Source organism: Anguilla anguilla, chromosome 1 (assembly GCF_013347855.1).
Source record: "Anguilla anguilla isolate fAngAng1 chromosome 1, fAngAng1.pri, whole genome shotgun sequence".
Lineage (NCBI taxonomy): Eukaryota > Metazoa > Chordata > Actinopteri > Anguilliformes > Anguillidae > Anguilla > Anguilla anguilla.
Genome location: NC_049201.1, coordinates 37,422,478 through 37,428,546, shown reverse-complemented (window position 1 = coordinate 37,428,546; position 6,069 = coordinate 37,422,478). Strand labels below are relative to the sequence as shown.

Genomic DNA, 6,069 nt, shown 5'->3' with positions numbered 1-6,069 from the left:
AAAAATGGAACACAGCCAGGAGCAGGGGGAACCGGCACAGCCAGTGATAGCGCTTGCGAGGATGCTGGAGGGGATGGCAGCAATGCAAGAGAGGCAGGCGGTTGATGCACGCCGAGCAACTTGAGGCTCTGCGAGCACAGACATCCCTGCAGACGCAGGCTCTACTGCAGCTGGCTGCTGCGGGAGAAACTAGCTCCCGCGAGCGACCAGAACAAACCCCCCGTAGCTCTTCACTTGCCTAAAATGACCCCGGAGGACAATGCTGAGGCATTCCTGGAGGGGTTTGAAGTGGCAGCGAAGGCGAGTCAATGGCCGGAGGAGGAGTGGGTCGTCCGCCTCCTGCCCCTCTTGACTGGGGAAGCCCAACAGGCGGCGCACAGCTTACCCCCCACCCGCGCGGGCTGTCGACCTAAACCTAAAGAAGGCGGTCCCTGGACCGCCTGGGTACAGCCCGGAAGAGCACCGGCGGCGGTTCCGACAGACGGCTCTGGCAGGAGAGGACCGGCCATTCGCCTACGCCCAGAGACTGCTGGATATGGCCCGACGGTGGCTCCGACCGGAACTCCGGTCAGCCGACGGAGTGGTAGAGCTGGTGACACTGGAACGGTTTATCGATGGCCTCCCGGGGGAAACAGCGAACTGGGTGAGGTGCCATCGACCCGACCGGGTTGGCGGCCGCCGTCACCCTGGCGGAGGACCACCTGGCGCTCTACCCCGCGGCCAGTCCCAGCACCAGCAGCAGCAGCAGCAGCAGCAGCAGCAGCAAGGACGGGCAGACACGGCTCCGCGCCGAGAGAGCCCCTCCTCGTTCCCTTCCTCCCCCCCTTCCTTCCTCCCTTCCCCGTGCCCAAACCCCCCTCCTTTCTCCGTAACAACCCTTTTTTTGTTTCCCCAGCCCAGGCTCAGTGGCGGCGGGGTTCGAACCACAGAGAGCTCCTCAGACGCCCGGACCGGGGTGTTGGCGGTGCGGACAACCGGGTCCACCTGCGCCGAGAGTGCCCGCTCATGAGGTGGGGCAGGTGGTTCGTGTTGTCGGCCCGCCCACCTCCGCTCCCGACCCAGACGGAGCGTACTGTATTCCGGTAAGGATTCAAGGGAGTGAACACCAGGCGCTGTTGGACTCAGGGGCTATGCAGACCATGATTCGACAAAGCCTGGTTCGACCCGAGGCGTTGTTAGAAGCATCAAGGGTATCTATAAGGTGTGTGCATGGGGATCTACACGAGTATCCTATTGTCTCAGTGGAAATTCGGTGTCAAGGGAAAAAAGCATAAAATAAGGCTGCGGTTAGCTCCCGCCTCTCGCACCCTCTGATTTTAGGCACTGATTGGCCGGGGTTTCGCCAGGCAGCTGGTAAGGTAGGGGGGGGTGCGTTCACGACGGGTAGGCTGTGTGATGTGTGTGCTGCTGTCATTGGTGACGCGGGGTCGTCCGACACGGCAGAGGGGGAGCCGGCACCAGTGGAGCCTCCGGGGGGAGACTCCGCAGGTACCGGTGTTTCGCCCCATGGAGGATTCCCACTCGAGCAGTCCGCGTGATGACACCCTACGCTTTGCCTTTGACCGCGTGATGTCCATTGATGGTCAACAGGTGCGCCCTGATGCAACACTCACTCACCCGTATTTTGTAATAATTCGGGAATAGGTTATACAGAGTGTGTCGTGACACTCAGACTAACGAGGAAATCACCCAATTGCTGGTGCCTAAAAGCTCTCGGGAAATGGTTTTTCAGACGGCTCATTTTAACCCCATGGCTGGTCATTTAGGGTATGAGAAAACACTGAACCGGATAATGGCCCGCTCTATTGGCCGGGCATTTGGGCCGACGTGCGTCGGTGGTGTGCGTCGTGCCCTGAATGCCAACTCGTAAATTCCCCGGCTATACCAAAAGCGCCGTTTGCGCCCCTTCCGCTAATGGAGGTCCCTTTTGAGAGAGTGGGGATGGACCTCATCGGGCCGTTTGATCGGAGCACGCAGGGATACCGTTTCGTGTTTAGTTCTGGTGATTATGCGACAAGGTATCCCGAAGCAGTTCCTTTGCGCAGCATTTCGGCAAAAAGTGTTGCGCAGGCATTGTTTCAAATAATCTCCCGAGTCGAATCCCGAAAGAGATTCTGACTGACCAGGGCACCCAGTTTATGTCACGCACACTACGCGAAACTGTACGGGTTTATTGGGCATTCGTTCTATTCGAACTAGCGTGTACCATCCCCAAACGGATGGGCTGGTTGAGCGGTTTAATAGAACGTTGAAGTCTATGATCCGGAAGTTCGTTCATGAGGATAGCCGTAATTGGGATAAGTGGTTATCTCCTCTGGTGTTTGCAGTGCGGGAGGTTCCCCAGGCCTCCACGGGATTTTCTCCCTTTGAACTACTGTTCGGTAGGAAACCCCGGGGATATTGGACCTAGTTAAAGAAACTGGGAGGAGGGTCCGAGTCCTAGTAAAAATGAATTACAATACGTGCTGGACCTGCGAGCAAAACTCCATACACTGGGTAAGTTGTCACGGGAGAATTTGCTCGAGGCGCAGGCACGTCAGCAACAGCACTACAACAGAGGAGCTAAACTACGGCAATTTTCACCGGGAGATAAGTTCTTGTGTTACTCCCTACCTCTAGTTCTAAATTACTCGCCAAGTGGCAAGGGCCCTTTGTCGGTCACACGGCGAGTGGGAGAGGTTGACTATAAGTAGAGCGTACTGATAGAGAGGGGGCAAAAACAGATTTATCACCTCAATCTCCTGAAAGCGTGGAAGGAGGTAGGTGGCTGTCTCTCTGGTTACGGTGGATAAGGAGAGAGATGAGCTGGGGTCCGGAGGTACCAAATTCATCCAATCAGATCTCAACCCTTTCAGATGACCATCTCTCACCGAATCAGAGAAGACATACCTTGCCTTGTTGCAAAGCGTTTTGCTGATGTGTTTTCCTCCCATACCAGGACGCACGCACCTCATACACCACCATATAGAGACTTCCCCAGGGGGTGACGGTGCGGACCCGCCCCTATAGATTGCCGGAACACAAAAGAAATTGGTTCAGGCAGAGATAAAGGCAATGCTAGAGCTTGGGGTAATAGAGGAATCCCACAGTCCCTGGAGTAGCCCCATCGTGCTGGTACGGTAAGCCTGATGGGTCTATTCGCTTCTGGCTGGATTATAGAAAGGTAAATGAAGTGTCACGGTTTGATGCTTATCCAATGCTCGGGTCGACGAGCTCTTGGATCGGCTTGGCACGGCTCGATTTTTTTCGACGCTGGATTTAACCAAGGGTTACTGGCAGATTCCCTTATCTGCCAAATCTAAGGAAAAAAACGGCTTTCTCCGCTCCGGATGGTTTGTACCAATTCAGGACACTTCCGTTTGGGTTATTCGGGGGCCCCTGCCCACCTTCCAGCGCCTAATGGATCGGGTATTGCGTCCGCATGCTGGTTATGCTGCTGCCTATCTGGATGGATGTCATCATCCATAGCAACAGCTGGGAGGCAGCATTTGCAGCATGTGGGGGCAGTGCTCGAGTCATTAAGGCAGGCAGGGCTCACGGCTAACCCAAAGAAGTGTGCTATTGCCGAGCGGAGGTACGGTATTTGGGGGTACCACTTGGGGAAGTGGACAGGTGCGGCCTCTAGTGGACAAAACCACTGCGGGTGCAGCCTGTCCCCGACCCAAGTCAAAAAAAGAGGTAAGGAGGTTCTTGGGGCTGGCCGGCTATTACAGAAGGTTCATCCCGGCATTTTCTGAGCTAACCAGCCCCCTAACTGACTTAACCCGAAAAGGTGCCTCAGATCCGGTCCAGTGGACGGAGCCGTGCCAGCGGGCGTTTGAGAGGGTAAAAGAAGCTCTCTGTGGGGAGCCGCTCTTGTTCACACCTAACTTCTCTCTCCCTTTTGTTTTGCAGACCGACGCGTCGGACAGAGGGCTGGGGGCGGTTTTGACCCAGCAGGTGGAGGGAGTCGACCGCCCTGTGCTGTACATTAGCCGAAAACTATCACAACGGGAGGCGAAGTACAGCACGGTGGAAAAAAGAGTGCCTCGCCATTCGGTGGGCGGTCGGAGCCCTCCGGTATTACCTTCTGGGTCGCCCATTCACCCTCTGTTCGGACCATGCCCCCCTCCAATGGCTCCACCGCATGAAGGATACCAACGCCCGGATCACTCGGTGGTATCTGGCTTTGCAGCCTTTTAACTTCAAGGTGATCCATAGACCGGGTGCACGGATGGTCGTGGCGGACTTCCTCTCTCGCCCCCAGGAGGAGGGGGGGGGGGGGGGGGGGGGTTGGTCATCAGCCGGATGGCTCCCCGGCCTAAGTCGGGCGGTGGGGGTATGTGGTGGAGTGGGCGTGGTTTGAGCGTCGGCTGCAGAGAGAGAGAGAGTGAGAGGAGCGGCTCTCGGACCCTTCGTCACAACTGTCAGCTGGAGGTAATCAGCGCCGATAACTGTTAATTGTTTAATTGCGCTGATTGCCTCTGATTGCTTTCAACAGTGAGCCTGGGGTTTTTAAAAGCACGACCGGAAGCCGGAGGGAGAGAGAGACGCGCCGGCGAGAAGACGGCGAGAGAAAAAGCGCTCTTGATTTCTTGTAACCGAGAAAAAGCCACGGGCTTTAAATAAAATAGCACGCAAGTGCTACGAACTGGAAACAGTGTCTCCCGTGAGTGTGTTTGAGTTAGGAGGGGTGGCACTCATTTGCCACACATCAGTATATACATTTGAAATTTTGTCATAGAGCATATCTAACACCAAGAATTAGACATCGAATGGATTGGTACCTGACCCATATTGTTCATTTTGCTCCAGGGAACCATTGGCTCCTTTATACATGTTGTATGGGAGTGTCCAGGGGTTTTTAATTTTTGGGGGAAGGTTATTAGTACCCTTACAGAACTAACCGGGGCCACTTGTCCCTTACGGAAAAAACACGCAAAGTCTGGCTGGCAGGCCTGACTACAGCTAAGAAGATTGTAGTCCAGCGTTGGAAACCCTCTCATGATATTTCAAGTACTCACTGGCTTCGCAGTTTTTTGGACATTTCTTACCTGGAACTGTCATCAGCAAGATTCAATGATGCACGACCAGACACAATATTAATGTGGACAAATTGATATTTAATTTAAAAGATGTTCTAGCTAAATAAGGATGCTCTGTCTGTGTAGGTATTACTACCTACACAGACAGAGCATTGTATTCGGCAACCTGTTGTATTGTCCTGTAATTTTTTGGTGTTTCAATAAAAATAAATGATAAAAAAAACTTCTTGACCACAATTTCATAAAATCTAAGGGTGGATATGTAGAACTACTATAGATTTATGAAGCAAAAACTAAGCAGTGTACCCATCATCTCCAAACCTATCCAAAATGTTTATGCATTGCTGTAAATCACAACATATTCACATATTTCACTGCAAATCAACTGTTTTGTCTCAAGAAACTCACTGTTACATCATTTTCAAGTGGGAATTACAAGCTTTCCGTCAGTACAGCGATCTAAAATATCTAGGGGTCCAGAAACATATCCAAAATCTCTCCAAAAATGAGTAACATGCATTTTGTCCATTATAAAGCATATAAATAAGCCCCTTATGAAGGGTTAAGATGGACATTGCCATCAGATTAAAAAATAATGCAAATATATTGTCACTCAATGTGGTACAGTACCTAAATGTGTATTTTAACTCTTGTATGTATTTCTATACTCTGTACTCTCTTATGTTTTCTTGTATGGGGATGGGACATCATGAAAACAATTTTGCAATCGTCCACGACGTTTTGGCAGTGTTCCAACTCTCACGCCATCACTGTTGCACGCTTCACAAAACTATTACACTCCTAACTACGCTTACATTACAGTTTGAAATATCGTACATTATATATATCACTAACCTATTTAAAGACACTCAATTTCAAAAATAACATGTACAACCCGAAGTATTTGAGCAGTAGTACTTACATAGCAATGATGAAATCTTATGTCAGTAGATGGAGACAGAGAGAGTAAATAAATGATACTGTTCTATTTGCTTCTGTTTTGCTCCAGAAAACGACGTCAGCTAGGTCTATCAGCAAACATATG

General features: G+C 51.8%; 1 long non-coding RNA gene across 1 annotated transcript; it reads left to right on the top strand.

The window, feature by feature from the left end:
* Window positions 1–1,007: 1,007 nt before the first annotated feature.
* LOC118210954 lies at window positions 1,008–4,637 on the top strand. The gene is made up of 2 exons (XR_004761937.1): window positions 1,008–1,082; window positions 4,481–4,637. It is a non-coding gene; the product is annotated as an uncharacterized LOC118210954 (long non-coding RNA).
* Window positions 4,638–6,069: the final 1,432 nt, after the last annotated feature.